Below are 20,288 nucleotides of genomic sequence, written 5' to 3' on the forward strand. Positions count from 1 at the left end.
ATCATTAATATGAAAACAGTTAGGAGGAGGACGGGGAATGAATCATTGTGTTTGCGTGAGCCTTCAAATTAATGTAGGATGTCTCATTTTGGATTTATTCATCGTCCTCGTTATTGTTCGTAAAATTGTTATTTCAATATTCCTCGCACGAAGCTCTCTAGCTAATCGACGTGTAACATGTTGTTCATTTTCACCAAATTTATTCCATGTAAAATCCTTATTTATTTTTGTTTTGTTTTAGACGAACGTTAATATTATCAATTATAACATTTTAATACTGCGACACGTTAACAATATATCGCGTTCATATTTTCGTCTATTTTTATTTATATAAAACGCAACGAGCTAACCGATATCATTAAAATGTAAACGTTATTATTTACGGAGATGATAAAATTAATATTCGGTTTGATCCAATAATTAATGTTTAAATATCATTGTTAACGTCATCGTGATAATATATTAGCTTTATATCTATCGGTTGACTTTCGCAATTATAAAATTGGCGGTGCTTGATTTACTTCTCATCTCTCGTATTTCCCTTCGTATTTTTGACTCGCTCTTTCCCATCTCAATTTCTAGAACACGTAACGCGTATCTCTTTGGTTTTTTTTTCTCTACTCAGATATACTTTCATCGTATTTTTCTTTCTTACCATTGGTACTACGAACTACGTGCCAGAACGGAAACGCGCGCGTTGTAAAGTCCGATTTCGAAAAGTAGTATATTCCTTAACGTCAACGGGTGAAAATAAATTAACGTTAGAGAGAAAGAACGAGTTTTCTACGAGTTGAGCACCAGCACCAACACCAACACCACCACCCACCACCAGCAGTCATGGAAAATTACGAACGGGCGAGGAGAGGTGACAATTGAAACGAGCTCGGCGTTTCCTCCCTGACAAAATACGACGAAACTTTGCTGTCTCGTCTTGACGTTAACTAATTAGTCTTACTGGAACCTGGTTGAACCAGTTTTCATGTCTTTTCACGGTTAACGCGATGACCGAATAATAGCTAGATATTCGCGAAATTTGATCGAATATATTCCTCTTTCTCATCAAATTAATTCTCATCTTCTTCTTCTTCTTCTTCTTTATCTTCATCTACTTCATTTTCATTTTCATCTTCATCTTCATCTTCAGGTCTCATCCACCATCTTGCAGACTCTATGTCTTCGTGAATTTTCCATGCACGACGCCAAATGATTCACGGTTTCAAGCAGCTCAGCAAATCACGTTCTCTCTCATTCCCTTTTCTCTCTATCTCTCTTTCTCCCTCGTATTCCCCCCTCGTTCCCTCTCGTTCGCAAGGGCGCACTCAGCGAACACACGCGCCGTGTTCGCTGTATTATCTATAGGGTGGCTACTACAAACGGTGTGGGGTCGGAACAGAGACAGCTAATTATTTAGACACGCTTGGACACCACCCCATCGATCACTCCCACGGTACATACATATATACATACACTCACACACACACAAACATATATATATCTTTCTCTCTCTGTCTTTCCCTATCTTCTCTCTTTTTCTAAGCAAAGGCCACACGCGCGTTTAAGCGTGAATGTAAAACTGGAAACCGAGGAGCACCCACCTTATGCGTCCACCTCGTTTGTTCTTTGTCGTTCAACAAGAAAATTTCCAACTTTTGACTTTCTCCCTTTCTTTCTTTCTTTCCTTTTTTTATTGTCCCTTTTTCTTTATTTCTTTCTCTCTTTCTGTCTCTTTCTTTTTTGCATTAGCACGCGTAAACGCTCGGACGCACGTTCAACAGAGTGACTAATCGCTCCTGTGCTCAAGTATTTTTCACGTCCTCTTAACTATTTTTCACTTCACCGGGGAAGCATAACTTCCGGTATATTTACCCGAAAGAAAAGCCCCCATCGTGCATCTTGGATATTACGTTGGAAGATACGTGTACGCGAGTCGGAGAATTACGAGCTGGCGGCTTCTATAAAAGGGTCGTCGCGCATTCTGAAATGAAAATCGTTTGGGTCGCAAGATGTTACGCTACTACTACTACTACTACTACTGCTATTATACTACTTTCCTTTCTTTATTCTTATTCCAAGACAAGATAGAAATATATGGAATGATTAAATGAATATACAAAACAAAGTGATTAGAATAATATCAGGTAAATGAAAATATTTCCCAGAGAAAAATTTGAATTATTTGTTTTGTTTTGTTTTGTTTAAGTTTTATGTGTTAGGGAAGTAATTAATACATACGTTAAATATGTATCAAGAAATCGACCGGTCTCGTTTGAAGGCAATACAAACCCGTATTCGATACGTTCGAAGCCTGTTAATATGATTATTACCAGCCGGGTATCGCTAATACCTTCAAGTTCGAGGCTTATACGTCGCGAGACGTCGGATAATGTGCAAATCAGGCAACATAATGGTCTATTATGCAGGATCGATGCCACGGAAAAGCCAGAACCCCTTGCCTAGGTATATGCGCTTCTATGCGTGTATGTGTGTGTGGGTGTGTGTGTCTGTTCATTCTCATCATAGGTATGAGGAACGTACGAATACGTAGATACGTACGCGAATTTCCGTACGGTCTAAGCTACGAATATATCTATCTATTGTACAAGGTGTCTCAATTACTATTATTTTCTTTCTTCCTCTCACCAACAATTTTAATAATGTTTTCTTTTTATTTTCAAATACGTATAATATATTTATGATCCAATGTATTCTTATTTAGAAAAATTGATCGAAATGATATTTGATTTAAGATCAACGTTTGAATAAATACAATGTCACGAATGAAACACTCTGTAGAATAATGGATATACACACACACACAAACACATACACATACGTATTACTTATACGTGGATACGATAGAGGTTATGAAGCGTCAGCTTAGCCGAAGAGAGAGAGAGAGAGATAGAGAGAGAAATCCACTTCCTAACCGAAGACTCGTGTTCCGTGAAATTAAAATCACGTTACGATCTCTATATGTCCAAATATAAAGATTATTTTGTTCAGTTTCTTGATATCGAAAATAAATGAGATAAGGGAAAGATGAATAGTACAAGTGTTTACTAATCCAAAATCAAAATTATTTCTATTATAGATTATAGATAATGAAAAGTTTTACGTAATACAGTTTCTTCTGCCTCTTGTTAATTACTTCGAACACTTGACAACTTGATAGTCATTACTTTTAATATTTAAAAAAAATACTTTGTCGAGTAGAAAAGATAATTAGTGTAATGTAAAAAGAAAGAAAAACAAAACAAAAAAAAAATAGAATTGCCAATACGCGTTGGCCGACGTCAACGAAGATAAACTACGAAAGATACCGTCAAAAATGAAATTCTTCTGCCAAAATTTCAAAGAAAGTAAACTTACGCGAATCGTTTAATGATCCTTCTCTTTCGTAACGTGTAATTTTTTGTCTATTTGTCTAGATAGAAAATTTGGAATCCGACGATCGAAGTCATTTCCAAATCGAGGTCAAAATGAATTCGCAAGATATCCGTGAGTGTGTATGTGTCGGTTGGTATCTATTTTAACGAATGCCGTTGTCGATGTTACTATTACTATACTACTTACATATATATTACTACTACTACGAATACGAGAATATTTTTAGCAATTTCTACGACGACGTAGAAGATTGGAGGGATTATACGACGTCTAGGATAGTGATTTATTTTGAAATATTCGACTTGTCTTTCCTCGTCTATATGCTACGAAGAAAATAACAAATCGAATGTATTTCCCTCTTATGTAAAGTGGCTAGAAAAAATTCTTTCAAATTCGTTGAAGTATACGATAATATTACGTTCAAAAATTACGTTTCTCAAATTAACTATTTTATTTCGTTATGTCTACGTTATTTGAATAATTAAATTTATTGCATTAAAAAAAAAAAAACAAAAAAAAAAAACCTTTAAACAAATATATACACAAAATATTTCTTTTCTCGATAAATCGAATTTGATTTTGTACGTTTTAAAACTGCAAGCTTACGAAACTTAATACGCCCATTTCGTATTCGTGCACACGAGTATATGCATAAAAAGAAAAAAGAAAGAATTTCCAAATGAAACTTAAAACAAGAATCGTGTTGTCACGTCACGAATACGATCCACTTCTTACGTTAGTTTTGAAACGTCTTTTACTTCTATCAACGAACAGTAATGGATTGTCAATAAAGATAGAAATGAATTTGAAAGTAGATGTATTAAGTACCGCACGCAAACACATATTGTATTGTACAAGAGAGAAGCGTTCTCTTATCGAACGGTGACCACCTTTGACCTTTTAGAGATTGCGATTATCGTCATAGGTAAAAAAAAAAAAAGAAATAAAAAAAAATTCCATCAAGTGGTCTAACAAAATAAGTAAAGATTTTGTCGTCTTCCTTATCGATTCTTGCTTACCACCTTGTTTATTCTCTACGCGTAATCATTCTGGGATAGTGCGTGGAACGTTGTACGTGAGGTATGAAGATATTTGCGGATTACAAGGAAAACGTTCTTGGATAAGAGGACGATAAAGAGTAAAAGAGGGGGTTGGGAAGGAGAAGGGGGAGGAGAGGGGCAGAGGATGTGAGAGAAGGTGGTTGTGAAGCTAGTGAAACTAAAGGAATAAGAAGAAGGGGAGGAATGAAGAGGGAAGGTAAAGTGTAGGTCTAAACTCAGCCAACGGGGCTCGTGTACGAGTTTCCACGTAAACGACGAAGCAATATTACCGGGGACCTCACGTTCAACTTTCATGTTGGCACCTCTTCGAACCCGTCCACGCAACATTTCCTATTCCCTTTGTTCACCTAATAAACGAAGAAATAACAAATAGATTTATTTTATTTTTTTCAATCGTAACTCTACATTTTCTTCTTCGTTCTCTGTTTTTTCTTTTTTTTTAATTTAAGTTACTTTTATTCATACGACAATCGTTATTGTTTTCTTAAGTTATACGTGAAATTTGTATAGTACTCAAAAGAAAATCCTCTAAAACTCGTGCTGGTGCAACAAATCGATAGCGAATAAGTTTTAGAAATAATGTTCAAAACTTTTGTTTTGAAGGAACGTTTTGAAACTCTATGTATGTGTAAAATAGAAACGTGTACGTTCTCTCTTTCTCTCTTTCTCTTTCTCTGGTCCGTTTCTCTACCGTACATTGGCTCTCGACTTAACGTAAGATTTATTCGAAGCACCGTGCTATTTTAGGACATCTCAAATGCTCAGTTCGAAATTCGTTCGTTTCGAATGTCTCTTGGAAACGAATTGCTCCCTTGTCTTCTTCTTCTTCTTCTTCTTCATTTTTTTTCTTCTTTTTCTTTTTCCCCCCAAGAAAACTAGGATGGAAGAGATCCATAAAAATTCTAATAAAGAATAAATATATCGTAGAGAACAGTGTATGTATTTAAATCGAAATAAGCTAGACACCTTCATTGTATATCTCTTTTCGATTACACACGTCAGGACGTTGGCGAACGTTTATTTTACTTATAAACGTTATCGGGGAAGAGTAAGAAACAATGGCGTTTGCTAAAGGTAGATTTAAAAGATTTCTCTCTCTCTCTCTTTCTCTCCTTCTGTTCTTCTTCTTCTTCTTCTTTCTCTACGTGTTCGTAGAACCACGAGAGAAGATTTCTACGGTCTGAATTTATTTTAACTAGCCGTGCGGCAAGATAGGAGGAGCCGAGTTACGTAGCGCGATAAATTTTGATTTACCGTCGAGACAAGGGACATTGAATTACAATGTTGCTGGAAGGAACGATTTCTCTAGACTGAATACTAATACAAACCAGAAATACCAATAAGTTCACATTTCTAGCGTCGCGGCGGCGGTGGCACGCTATGGCACTTGAAAAAGAAGAAAATGAAAAAAAAGGAAAATAAGGAGACGAAAAAAAAAGGAAAGGAAAGAAAAGAAGGGGGAGAAAAGGGTAAAGTAATAGCTCGTGAATTGACACCAAGGGAAACTACGACATTCGACAACTGTGAAAGGGTCGTGTCTTGAAAGAATAAGAACTTTTAGTCGCATTCTTTCTTTTTCTTCTTTTTATTCTTATTCTTCTTATTCTCTTCGTTGTCTTCCTCCTCTTCTTCTTCTTTTTCTCGTATGTACGACGACGTTGGCGTCGTTGTCGTCGTAGCAGCAAATTCTCTGTCTCCGACGGTAGTTCCACAATTCACCGGTCGCAGTGTAGCAGCGCCATTGCTTCTCCGACGTTCTCATAAATAACCTCAGTACGTGCATTATTTCACTTCAAGCCCCCGTCCTGAGTTTTGACTTCTGACAGTGAAATACGGAATGCTCGGAAGAGTGTCAGGTGTTACCGAGATCGACGACAAAACTATACTATATTTACACATTTAATATTTATCCCTTTTACATTTAGAAGATATCCGGACAATATTATCATCAGGATTATTCAATTTCTTTTTCTTTCTTTTTTCTTTTCTTTTTTCTTTTCTTTTTATCATTATTATATTTCTACAAAGATTTGTGACAATTATTACGAATAGAATTTGTAGAATTGATTTTTATTTCCTTTCCAAGAAATTAAATTCAATGAAAATTGAATAATAAGTCTTAAAACCTTGGGGACGAGTTTGTCTTTTACTACTTTTCGGTACCCTACCAATGAAGGAAGAACTTTTTACTAGTTTATGTATAGAACACACAACGGGGAATTTCGCTTCGATATGCCATTGATCGAGTACACGGTGTATTCATCGTGAATCGATTCGCTAAGTGAACTTCGTTGATATAGTACTCCTACGATTAATTTAAACTCTCCATTCTAACAGAATTCTTAAGATTTTTCTTATTATATACACCCAAGATTATTATTATTATTACGATTATTATTTTATCGATCTAAATAATAAATGGATTCAAAGTTTCCTTTTAATTGTCATACGTCAATTTTTTAAAATAAAATATTACATTTAATATAGAATTTTAGTTGTAAAGAAGAAATATAACGCTGCGATAACATTACGTAGTAGTAGTAGTAGTAGTAGTAGTAGTAATAGTATCAGCATACTCCCCAAAATTACAGTCGTAAAAGAAGATAGGGTAGAAAAATATGAAAGTTCCGGATGGTACCCTACGACTTTTGGATTCAGTTATCCGCGAGGTGTCGTAGTCCCGTGAGAACAGTCGTACTGAGGACAGTTGTTTCGTGTTAAGGCACGATATAGTAACACAGTGGGTACACTGCAAAGCAGAGTACTGCGCACCGGTACAACACGTCGAGGGAACGGGAACGGACCTGATGTGTTTCGAGGACACCTAAATCAAAAAGAATATTTGCATCGATAAAACTTTTTCCGGAATACGTTTTTCTTTGATGCTTGAGAAAGAAAGAAAGAGAGAGAGAGACCCCCACGAGAAATCGGTGGGTCCCTCCCCCATGCCCCCTCCCTTTCCCTCACATATATAGTACTTGATTTTTCGCCCAAAAACTTTCCTAAGGTTTTCTTCAGCCGATCAGAATATTTCGGTCATGCGGCCACACACGCCCGACTGACTTTACAATCGAAACTTCGTAGCTGAGACTCGTACGATTGGATTTTACGCTTTTCTAAGCAATATCGGGAAAATTTCTATTACAATTCGGAGCATTGAAATCACCGAGTAGCAGAGAGAACTTGTATTGGTGGAAGGGTGGAAGGAAGTAAAGGAAGGAAGGAAGGAAGGAAGGAAGGAAATGAGAGGGAGAGCGAGAGATTCAGTTTGCGACCGCAATTTGTTTCCAAAATGTCCACCTCGTTTGGGGTTTGGGGCTATGTAATTTGAGGAATAACTTATCATAGGAAAATAACGTTTTACAATGTGGGCCTTCCCCCGTCCCGCCCCCTATCATTCTTCGCCATATCATCTAATCGAAAAGGAGTAGGAAAAGAAAGGAAGAAAGATTAAATGAATAAATAATTTCCTCTATTTCGCAAAGTGGCCTTATTTTTCTTTTTTTTCTTCTTCTTCTTTTACTTCGGTAGTAGTAGTAGTAGTAAAGAATTTCTATCTATATAAGTGAACGATCAAAGCCGACGATAACTTTTCTTTCGGCGACGTTTTCGAGCAAGAACGGCCGGAAGTTCCATCCCTTTTAGCCTGGAGCACTGTTTCTATCCGTCCGGTTGGATGGTATTTAGATAGGACGCCGATTGTGTTTCCAATTTAAGATCAAGAGGGTATAAACTAACTCGATGGACGTTTACGCTTTGCAACGCGTCAGGATCCGTAGAGCGTAGAGGAGATTTAGTTGGGGCGTTGCGGTGCATTTGATCCGGTTAACGTAGTTTCTAAGCAGTTTAGCGAAGTACACCCTAGCAAAGTCTCACCAGCTACCAGCTAACCAGCTAACCAGTTAGCTGGCTGGCGAGGAAGAAAAAGAAAAAAAAAGAAGAAGAAGAAGAAGGGAAAAAAGACCCACCGAGTTAAAGTATTCACCGAAAGGTAGATGCCGTATGTTTTTTTTTCTTTTTTTTTCTTTTTCTTTTCCTCCAAACTTTTCTCGCAGGCCAAATATTGCAAGAGTTTTCCAAGAAGTCTTTGGTACCACCACCTAGCACGCGCGCTAACATTTCATATTATCGCGCAAACTTTTCCCACCGGTGTGTCTAGCCGAGGAATCGTGCTACCTGTTCTCGTGCCATTCTAAAGCCAAAGTATAGGAACAGGGACAAGCTACATCTCTAAAGCATCAGTAAAAGCGATGGGAAAGCTGGTGCTCGATGTTGCTTGTGCGCAACCTATTATAGACGACGTTATACAGGGTGTCAGTGGTGGCCCAAGCTAACGACTTCCTGATGAGCCAATGTAGACCACAACTTCTTCGTAATGGACTCCCCTGTCCTTCGATATCGTACTTAAAGTAGCTACATGAGAATATCATCGCATGCTATGCTTCTCTCTTCATGAACCTTGTCATCGTTGTTGGAGATATCCCATGAATTTCTAGCTTCTATCGGCGATATATTTTCTCTATCTGGAAAAGTTAAATAATAATAATAATAATAAAAAAAAAATATTATGAAATTACCTATCTCATTCTATTTTTGATTCGACGATAAAAGGCATGAAAAAAAAACAGAAAAAAAAGTTAGTGCATATTAAACAATTCGTTTTACGTATTTGCCAAGTTTCTCTTGCTCGCTAGGTTCGTGCTTATTAGAGAGGCGGTACACAAGAAGTTAGCTTGGCACACAAACGAAAGTAACTAACTTCGTTTCGTTTCAAGCAAGGAACGAAATCAAACAGGTTCGAACTTTTGGTAAGTAAACCGCATCCGAAGGACAGCTTCCGTTTGCTTGGCCGCCTTTGAAATCGAATGCCCGACTACGACTACGACGACGTTAGACGTCGACGAGGACGACTTTGCGCACTTAAGGTTCTCCCCAATTGGAATGCTGATAAATATGCTGATTTTCCGGATTCTTTGACGAGTACCTTTCAAACTTCCTCTTCTTGGTTGGTCCTCAATTTACGCTAACTGCAGTAACGTATTTTAAATATCTTTTTTTACAAAATTTATTTCCTAATTTCGTCTAAACATTTTCTATAAATAACAATAACTGTGTCTGTCAAAGCATCGTATCTGAGATTCGAAAAAAGATTTTGCTTATATATTTCCTATATATGTATAGAAAATATTTTTCACGAAATATTTTCCACACACAACTATATATATATCCGATTTAGTGATTGGAGTATACGTAATCCTCTTCGAGTGATTCCTTCAACGTACCTACGAATCTTAAAACGTTCAATGGCATCGTACTCGACTCCGTACTCCAATGGACTTGGAAATAAAAGAGCAACGAAGAGGTTTGCGCTACAGAAGGGAAGGATATACAGAGAAGGGAATAAGAGGGACAAGAGGGCGGGAGGGAGGGAAGGGGGTTAGGCGGAAGGATGAGAGAAAGACTAGAAGGGATAGGCACACTATATATATATCGTTGGGTGAATTATGAAACAACGTGTTTAATGACGCGCCGGATCCAGCCCACTGTAAATTTCGCAGGAGGGGTTGAAGTTTTAAACCCCTCTGTGTAGAAGAACCCCTTACCATTGTCATTCTTCTCGTACGACTCTCATTCCAGTGCCATGGCGTCTCGTCGTCCTCAGAGAAACCCTCATTGACTTTCTCCGCACGTTTTCCTCTCCCCGTCTCTCGTTCTCTTTCTCTCTTTGCCCGTCTTACTCCGTGCCTCGTCCACGACCCGGATACCAGAACACATTTTTCAGTTATTAGATACTCATTCCTAATTTTCTTCTTGCGCTCGTTTATTTTCTTTCTTATTTTCTTTATTTCTTTGCGTATAGGATATTAATAATAAATATATAATCTAGTCTTTTATTTTCTTTCTATATCAATCAATCTATATATATATATATAATTTTAATTACGTATCTCGTGGTAACATCTGAAAATATCATCGTGTATAGTCTCGTGGTTTGATAGATTTTCTTATTATCGGAACGTACACGTTAGTACCCCGCGCAATAACCGAGTTAATAATAGAAATCGTCGAATGACTCGTTCGCCAGTTAGATATCATATCAAAGCGTGTGTATATATATATATCTATCCTTGCCTTTTTCGAATAATGTAGATGGAAGAAGGATGAGGTGATGAAATGAGAGGGTGGAGGGGATGGGGGTGGGGGTGGGTTGGGGGAGGGAAGGGAACGGCGGGTAATCAAGTCCGAAGAGGGTCGCGAGCCGTTTCTCGTTGGACGCTCCTTCGTCATCGCGTCTACGCCCTGACTTATTGCCCATTATCTTATACGCTTAAGCACCGAAGAGATATCGGTCCTCCCTGGTAAAGAATATTTTTAATAAAAGCTTCACCCTCGTTGCTCGTTGCTTACCCTCTCGTTCTCTCTTGCTCGGCAGTCTCTTGCTTGCTTGCTTGCTTGCTTGCTTGCGATCGATCGTCGTTCCCATTCTTTCTCTTGCGTGCATTACGAAGAAGTACATATAATCGTGTCTACCCAACGAGACTGTTCCTTGTGCAATAAAGCTTTTGTGTCCTGCTTGTCTAGTAGGATCACAACAAGTTAATAATACTACCCCCTATAGATATATATATACGTATATCTATCTATTTATTTTATTTTTATTTTTTTATTTTGTCACATCAGATAAAATTATAATAGTTTTCGAATGGAAGGGTTTAAACGCGTACACGCGATAATATATTTATCTCGATTTGATAACGATTGTTTTTTTTTTACTTCTTCTTCTTTTTTTATCACTTTTTCTTTTTTGTATGTATGCATGTGTATGCGTGTGAACAGTAATGACACGCAAATCGGACGATGGATAGTGTTTGTATAAGTTAGAAAAAAAAAAAAGAAAAAAGAATGAAGTTAATTGGTGGTTTTAACCATTTTAAAACAGTAAGCAGCTCTTATGTACTTACATTCATACACGAACACATACATACATTTCCTACCGTATGAACGTACAAACGTCCGTTCTGACGTATTTAGGTTAACCAGCTTTGTTCAGGCAATATCTACCGCTGCGGGTACTTAATTAACGCGAACGATAGTCACTCGGGGTCAGGACGATTCATCTAGTGTTTTTACTCTTCCCATTATTTTTGAAAGTTGATGTACTGACAGATTCAAACGATGATCGTCTAATATTCCTATAACATTTCGATTTAACGAAAGAATATTATTCAACATTCCGGTCAACGTGGGTAACATACTTTTACAATCATCCCTTTTCTCTAAGAATATTCTAGTAACGTCTGATCTTTTCTCCGTGCACCTGCATTCTTCTGCAACTTCTAGTCGCCTTAGTTTCGTCGTTTGAAAGACGAGCAATGCCCCTCCCTTCCCCAACCACCCTCCTCCTTACTACTTTCTCTCTCTCTGTCTCTCTTTCTCTTTCTTTCTCGTATCACTGAGAATATCCTTAAAACGATGGTCCGCTCGTGAGGAGTTTTCTACCAGAATACTTGGGATCGCTCGATCTTCGGCCCGTCAGATTTGTACTCTCCTTGAGACACGTTTGAAAAATGTGATCTACGGTAGTACTGGAATAAAAACCGGACCAAGCGAGAGAAGAATATTGAAAGAGAGATTTCTAGGAATATGAGGATGGAAGGAAGGAAGGAAGGAAGGAAGGAAGGTCTAGTTAAAACTTAAACGTTCGGAGAATAACCAAAATGAAATATTGAATACTTATTAATGTCAACTATTTTGATAAAAATCAATAAGATTTAGTTGAATTGTTATATTATATTAAATATAATACGATGATATATATAATAGAATCTATTGTAACAAAAGGCTATTGTAATAGCCGAAGAGAAATTGATTTGCATTGGTAAACAGATACCCTATTGCAACTTTGATAATAATCGATCGATCGTGCGCGTTACCTCGAATTTCCCCTAACTCTATGGGCATCGTTCAAGTACGTTGATTAATAGTATTACAAGAAACGATCAATTTAAATTTATCTATCAAAATTGCTCTTTAAGATGATAAGCTATTATTGTTTCTTGACAAAGTAACACGGAGGATCATGAGTACATATACAAACCGTTTGAAATTCTAAAAAAAAACTTGTAATTTTTTCCATTTTCATATGAGCATTACGTTTAAGTTAAATAAACCTTGAAAACTAATATCTAAAACGTATTACGAGAGTATATTATGAGTATATACCAAAGTTGACTTGTCAGTAGTTCCGAGAAACATAATCGATAAGTCGGCAACGAGACGGAAAAGTACCTTAAATGTTTCGAAATGTTTTCGAGTTAGAGGAACCATAAGGACTTAGTTTCCGCGTCACAACCTTCCTTTCCTTTTTGGAAAATTCGTGAGAATGGGTGATGGTGGTGGTAGTAGTGGTGGTGGTCGCGTTAATGGAACGACGTCGCGCTTTTTGGGGTATCTCGGTATCTCGCTATCGCGATACGAATAACTATCGAACTTTAAAAGTATCTTGCAGAAAGGGTAAAGAGAGAGGATAAGAGAGAAAGAGAGGTGGGAAAGGAGAGATGGTGGGTGTATGTGGAAGTGAGGGAAGAAATATAAAATATAATGGCAAAGGTCGAGGGCGAAGGTTCTTACTCGATGAGAGAAGGGAAACTAGTTTCTTGCGAGGGAGAATATGTATTTTAAGAAGCACCATTATATGTGCGTCCTTCTCTTTTCTTTCTACCTTTCTCTCTTTTTCTCTCTCTCTCTTTCTTTCTCAAGCTTCCCCTTGAGTCGATTCGTTATCGGGAAAAAAAAAAAAAAAAAAAAAAGAAAGCAAAAGACTCATGTATATTTTTTACATATGTATGTTATGTATATATGTGTACATTTGTACGTGTAGGTATACATCTACATATACGTATCTACATATATACGGATCCTAAATCGGATTTCGCTTAGGGCATCCACAAAACTCGTTTCATCGAATAATGTATATATATGCATACACGTGACGGAGTCTTTCAAAAAAGGAAGAAAAAAATAAAAAAGAAAAACGAACTCGTTGGGTCCCCCGATCTCAAGGAATCGAAACTCAACAACCGCACGTGGAAAAAGACGATAGATATCGATTGATCTCAGTTGTGTTGCATTTGCAACGATTGCGATTCTTCTTCGATGCCAGCTGTCGTTCCCTATTTATTTTTTTTTTATCTCTTGATTATTCGGAACATCGTTCTTGACGATGGACGACGACGAGAGCAAATTGTTTGCCATTCTTGCGAAACCTTTTTTACTAAAACATCCGTCTATCGATAGTCAAGTTAAATATTACATATTTGCTAACGGTGAATTAGCTATTTCAAAGATTCAAAGAGGAAGAGAGAGAGGGGGGGAGGGAGAGAAATGGACGGATGGAAGGAAAGTACGATTGCTATAATTAGTTTAGGAATTTTTTAACAAGAAGATGGTGTAAGAGAGAAGGAGGAAGAAAAAGGTCATAGTTTCTGTACTTTATAAACGTTGAATGACTTTCGAAGCAAATGGAGAAGCGCATCGTTACTCCTCCTCGTCGTCTGTTTCACCGTCTAATGGACGTATGGATGGATACTCTGGCGCTCGTGCAAATGTATAAGCGCATCTACCCAAGTACCTAACTATGCCACTTAAGACTCTCCTTCTCCTCCTCCTCCTCCTCCTTCATCACCCCTCCATCGTATCTCTGAATCTTTCTCTCTTATGCTACCCGATTTTCCCGTTCTCTCTTTTCCTCTCTCTCAATGTAGCTGCGTTCTCTTTTCATTTTCAACCCAACCATCCTTGGCTTCCGAAATTAGAAAACTTTTTATGTACGCCAATTTTTAACCAGCGCACGCTCTTCAGTGGTAATTACTTTTTAAGCTTCTCCTTTGCATATTATCTTCGGTGGTGGTGGTGGTGGTGGTGGTGGCGGTGATGGTGGTCGTCGTCGTCGTCGTCGTCGTCGCCGCCGAGATGGCGACGAGCATGTTGTAATTTAAAATTTGTATCCTTCGAGAATCACTCTTTAAATATCTGTCGACGTTCAACGATATAACCAAAATCCTTATATTATTTTCTTTCTTTAAGTTCTTTTTCTTGATAGTAACCTTTGCCAAACTGGTGTTCTTGCTTTCTTCTTGGATTCAAACTCTACTCGCGCAACCTCCGATAGTCATGAATTTCCTTATTTCGTGAAAACTCGTCCTTGTTCTCTCTCTCTCTCTTACTTTACGTTAAAACTCCTTCGACGAGGATGGTTTTTGTAAGCGGTACTCAGTATCTCTCTGGCAATACATACTATACCGTCGTTACTGCCGGCGCCGCCATAGCTTTTTCGTCTGAGAACATTTCAGCCACTATTACGTAATTATTCTTCGCACGGCGAACGTTTTGTTCAGGAGGACGCCAGGGACGACGTCGTCTCGTGCCTTCTCTCTCTCTCTCTCTCTCATTTCTTTATTTCTTCCTTTTCTCCCTTTTTATTTTCTTGCCACCCACCCTACCTCCCTCCCTCCCACCCAGCCCACTCCTCCTCTTCCTCCGGTCCCTTTTTCTGCTCCAGAGATCTTCCTGTTTTCGCCGGGGGAACGGGAAATACATCTGCTAATTTGCATAGTAAATTTGCGTAGCGCACCGTAACGTTTCCGAAGCGCCGCTACGGTCTCTTTCGCTCGGACGACGAGAGAAAAGAGGTTGGATGAAAAGGATGAGAGAAAAGAGAATGTTGTTACCAAAGAGTAAGAGAAAGAGAGGTGGAGAGACAGAGGGCTAGGGATAAGGGAAGGGGTAGAATTGAAGTAAAAGAAAAAGATAAGAAACAGAAAGAAGAAACCTTCTTTCTCTTTCTGTTCTGCGGATTGTTCGGTTCCGCACGGCACCACTTTGTAACGCAGCGTGTGTCTCCGGTAAGAAGAAGAAGAAGAAGAAGAAGTAGAAGAAGAAATAGAAGAAGAAGTAGAAGAAGATAAAGGTACGATCGTGTATATGCTTGGCGAACATCGATAAAACGCGCGCCGATTTACAAACAATGAAATATCGATGCTATCTCGCTAAGAGACGTTGGTACCTTCCTTCGTCTTTTCGATCGTTCCTATCCTTCTTCTTATTCTTATTCCCTTTTTTACCCTTTTCATTTTATTCTCTTTTTTCTTTTTTTTTTTTTATTTGTATTCTTCTCCTTATTCTTATTCTTCATTCTCTAACTTCATCCCATTTATTCTTTTACCTCTTCCATTCGACCATTCCAACCAAATGACTCGACTCTCCTCCCAACGTCGATTGAATTCCTCGTATTACTTCATTACGCGATTATTGCGGCATCAATATGTTTGTCCGTTCGAATGAATTTAAATTACGTATAATTTTTGTTGTTGTTGTATTTATGAATTCATCAATGATGACGTTTTACTCGTCGTTATTTTATTTCTATCGATGATACGACGACTCATCTACGCCGTTTATACTATCTTGCGAAAAGTTTTACGTTTAAAGTGTGACTTCGTTTTATTTTCTTCTTCTTCTTCTTCTTTCTATTGCCGCCTACGTGCTCGAGAAAGATACGCGAGAATAGAAAATGATAAAAATTGAAAGGAATAAAAAAAAAAGGCTCGAGAATATTGCCCAGAGAAAAGCTCCAAGAAATCCTTCCTGTCTCTCGAATTATCGTCGAACGCGGCGCCATTGAATCGACGCATCGAAGCACGAAGACGAATCAGTGTGGGTATAGATACTACCTACGTGTTCTCTGCGTATACACGTATGCGTAAGTATATATGTGTATTACGTATACGTGTATAAGTCTAACGCACACGGTTGGTCGTTTCGAGGGCCTTCCACTTCCGTGTCATTTCGCGACAGTAACCACGAGCCGTCCATTATGAAACCGGAAGCGTCTGATTACGTTGCTACCACAATGTTCACTCCTCCCTCTCCTACTTTCAAACCCTCGTCCACCTACTTTGGATTTATTTTTTCTAATTGGTTAATTGCTGGCTGCTAACGCGTACTTTCACAAAGAGAAAGATTCCGAATAATGGAATTCTTACGAATTTGGGGTATCTTCGATGTATTCTCTTCTTTTTTTTTTTTCAAGTTAATTTAAATCTTTACGCAAAACGAATCTAAATGATTTTGACAAATAATTAATTAAATTAATAGATTTAAAAAAAGTAGAATTAATACCTATAATAATAGATTACTTTTTGTTCAATCTAACGATGAATGTTTATTTTTTATTGTTACAGGTAAGTTCCTGAAAAAGAAAATGAACACACTTATGGTGATCATGGGGGAGGAAGGAAACTACGGAACATCCGAACAACAGGTCGTATAACCGAGAAAATAGGAGCTCAATTGGCGCGGAAACTGGCTCGCTTAAGTCGAGCCAAATCGCGTAAACAGGGAGTATAAAAAAGATAGTAGAACCGGGGAGTTGATTAGAAAGGCCGCGACCAGGGTTTTACAAGGGTGGATTTCTGAAACGACATACCTACGCTTCGGGGGAACGGGGGGATAGAGGGGCTGGGTGTGCTGCTGGTGAAACGAGCGAAAAGTCGTTAACGACGGTTTAAGCTCGCGACTGAATAATAGATCGTATAAGTTCCTCCCTCGGTTTTAAGTAACGCGAAGTAACGTTCTCTTTGCCATAGGGGCAAGGGTACTCTTCTTTATCATATATTTTTATATTTCATATTTTTAGAAACATTTTAGCTCTTTTCCTTTTTTTTTAAATACTGCTAGAATAAAAAAAAGAGCGTAAATGATATTCGATTATTTCAATGAAATCGAATTAACATACCTATAACCAAATAATAGTTTGTTCGTTAGACGGGATTAAATTAATATATATAGGAAATTATTTAAACAATTTTCTTATTCATTTTTCTGAATAATATTAAAAAAGAGAGAGAAAAATTACGTATTGTCGAGAATTTCAGCAATACAGAGCATAAACACCATCACCAAATTTACGTTGTTTTTGCTCGATAAGAGATCTTTTCGGTAAGAATATCTCCAGTGGATTATCTCGATGCGAAAGCTCATAATTGCTAATAGCTCGAACTAACCAGCTCTCTCTTCTCTCTCTCTCTCTCCGTCCCTCTTTCTCCTTGTACTCTTCCTCATCCCGTTGTTCCTCCTCCTCCTGCACACACTAGCTGGGTTCTCTCGCATTCTACCACCACGCACCACGTATATACGTCGTTACCCAAAGTTTCGCAATCAACGGTGCAACGAGCGTGCAACCTTGTTCTCCCAACAATGTAGCTCGTCGTCGTCCGGGCAGCTGAAAGAAACGATAGCACGAAATTGCCAGGCGTTTTCGAAGCTCGCACACGAGCTCCATGGCTCACTGCGAAAAGTGAAAGAGAGAGAGGGAGAGAGAAAGAACGTTTTATTAATAAGACAACGTTAGAAAATTCATCGACGTTAACGTTAACGTACTTACATCATTCTACCACACCAACATAATATTACATTAACTCTAGGCAACATTATTAGAGTCTATCTACGCATTGGCGCGTTTCGCGAAACAATTTAAATATAGAACGATCGAGAGAGTTAAGTTTATACATTGGCGTCGATCTATTCTATCTATCTATCTATCTATCTAGCTAGCTAGTTAGTTATTCTATCTATCCAATGTGTTTCTATATTTTTCTAACTTTTTTCATGTTTCGTTATTAAAAAAGAGTAGTTTCTTTTTGAAATCTCGTTTGCCTTTTTTGTTTCCTTTACGAATTCAACGAATTCAAATAATTCTCTCTATCGACAATTTGAATTCAATGGATTTTTGATATTTCATTTCTTTCAAATCTAACGAACGGAATTTTGAAAATAATTACGAGCAGCTAAAGATTAATTGACGCGATCTCGAAGTTTTATTCTTTTTTAAATCAAATAAGAATAATTATATGGAAAATATAATACGAGATAAAAAAATAAGAGACTCTGATAGAGAGAAAGGGTGAAAATAGGAAGGGGGGTTTTGGGAGGTTTAATAGGAGAGGGGGTATAATTCTCTTTAATAATCATCGCCAATGCAACAAACGATGCTCAAATAATTTTGATAAAACGACCAAGTGCCGTACGAGTACTCGAAAAGTTAGAGTGAGTGAATGAATGAATGCATGTGCATGTGTGTGAAAGAGAAAAATAGAGAGAGAGAGAGAGAGATACGAGAAGAGAAGATTTTTGTAAAATTATCGTTATATTCGCGATGCTAAAGCGATGACAATTTTTGTTGAAAAATGTCTTCCAATTACGAGGAAGCGCGCGTGGCGAGCTTAAAAAAAGAAAAACAAAAAAAAACAAAAAAAAAACCAAAAAAAAAAAAAGAAAAAAGAAAGAGAGAAACGAGAACGCGTGGTTTGAAGCACGCTCCTCGGCTGTTTGTTGAGTTTTAACGAGTCCTCGCGCAAAATTAACTTCGTTAGCGGTGCTTGCGCGTTAAGCACGCGAAAATTTCGTTTTGAAAAAGTATCGAAGTTAACTGTGAGTTTGGCAGCGAGAAAGCGAGAGAAAGATAGAGAGAGAGAAAGAGAGAAAGAGAGAGGGAAATGGCAGATAGACAGACAGACAGACAGACTGACTGACTGACTGATCCTTGTCCACATTTCTCTTTTGTTGAACATCGAACGAGTGAGTCTTTGGTGTCGTTAAAATATAGGATTTCTCTCTCTTTCTCTCTCTCTCTCTCTCTTGCTGCTTTTTCTTCTTTCACTGCCTCTTTCAATTTCTTCTTCGTCTTCTTCTTCTTCTTCTTCTTCTTCTCCTTCAAAAATCGAGTAGGAAACGTCTGAACGCGAGACGAACTCCGACTTTCAAAGCGACGTGTCGCTATTCGTGGAAAACAACGAGCACACAGCTTTCAATAAGAAACTTTCGGTGTAAGGGTCCAGGTGCGCCGGCCAAACTTCCTTCTGCGGTGAGAAAGAAATAGAAAGAAAGAAAGAAAGAAGGAAGGAAAGGAAGGAAAGAAGAGAGAGAGGGAGAGGGAAAGTGTTAGGCGCCAAGGGAATAAAAGTTTTGTTGGTTTTTAAACCAGTTCCGCGCTTTTTTTGAACACCTTTAAGACTACATGCTACAAATTTTCCACCTTTACTTTCCCTGCCCTTCTCTTTTCTTTCTACCTTAGGCTATACCACCTTTTTCTACATTTTTTTTTCTTCTTCTTCTTCTCTCTCTCTCTCTCTCTCTCTTTTTTTCGTTTTTTTCTATCTTTCATTCTTTGTCCGATAAGTTTCTTTAACCAGTTTTTCTTTTTCTAACGCGTATCTCCATTAAATGAAATTGATACGAAATTTATCGGCAAATAAATATTTCTATCCAAGTTTGTTCATCGAGTGTCGTATTTTTTTCGAAATATGTTTACTCGATATTTATAATAAAATATCAATTATATATTATAATTATAAATATCGACAAAATACATATATATATATTATTTACAATTTTCTTTCATAATACCGTAACAAAATCTATTTATATTAATTGACTAATTTATTTAACATAATTCTGACCAGTTAAATAAGATTAATAATTAATATATTATAATATCGAGTAGATTTATTTAAATGAATATTTTTGAAGTACCGTTATCTATTTTAAACGTTATCATTGTTTTTATCACGAGACAGAGTAATGACATGATCTCTCTCTCTCTCTTTTTCTCTCTCTTACTCTCTTTCCCTTTTCTATCTGTGAGTGAACACAAATGGAAGAACTCGCTCTAACTTTTGCCGTTTGAAAATGCCACGGGTAGTGCTTTTGCTGGTAGCGACGTTTTCGATTACGTTTTCCCTCGCGATTCTCCCTTTTCGTCGAGCGTACTCGGTTAACGCT

At 37.7% G+C, this 20,288-nt stretch overlaps 1 long non-coding RNA gene across 1 annotated transcript in view; it reads left to right on the forward strand.

Annotated features, from left to right (window-relative positions):
- LOC122526441 overlaps positions 1 to 16,781 on the forward strand; it is a 59,878-nt gene extending 43,097 nt beyond the window's left edge. The window contains exon 2 of the long non-coding RNA XR_006306061.1: positions 16,691 to 16,781. This is a non-coding gene — a long non-coding RNA (uncharacterized LOC122526441). The remainder of the gene's footprint in view (positions 1 to 16,690) is intronic.
- Positions 16,782 to 20,288: the final 3,507 nt, after the last annotated feature.

The sequence above is a fragment of the Polistes fuscatus genome, unplaced genomic scaffold (assembly GCF_010416935.1).
Source record: "Polistes fuscatus isolate 324 unplaced genomic scaffold, CU_Pfus_HIC Scaffold11, whole genome shotgun sequence".
NCBI classification, from domain to species: Eukaryota; Metazoa; Arthropoda; class Insecta; order Hymenoptera; family Vespidae; genus Polistes; species Polistes fuscatus.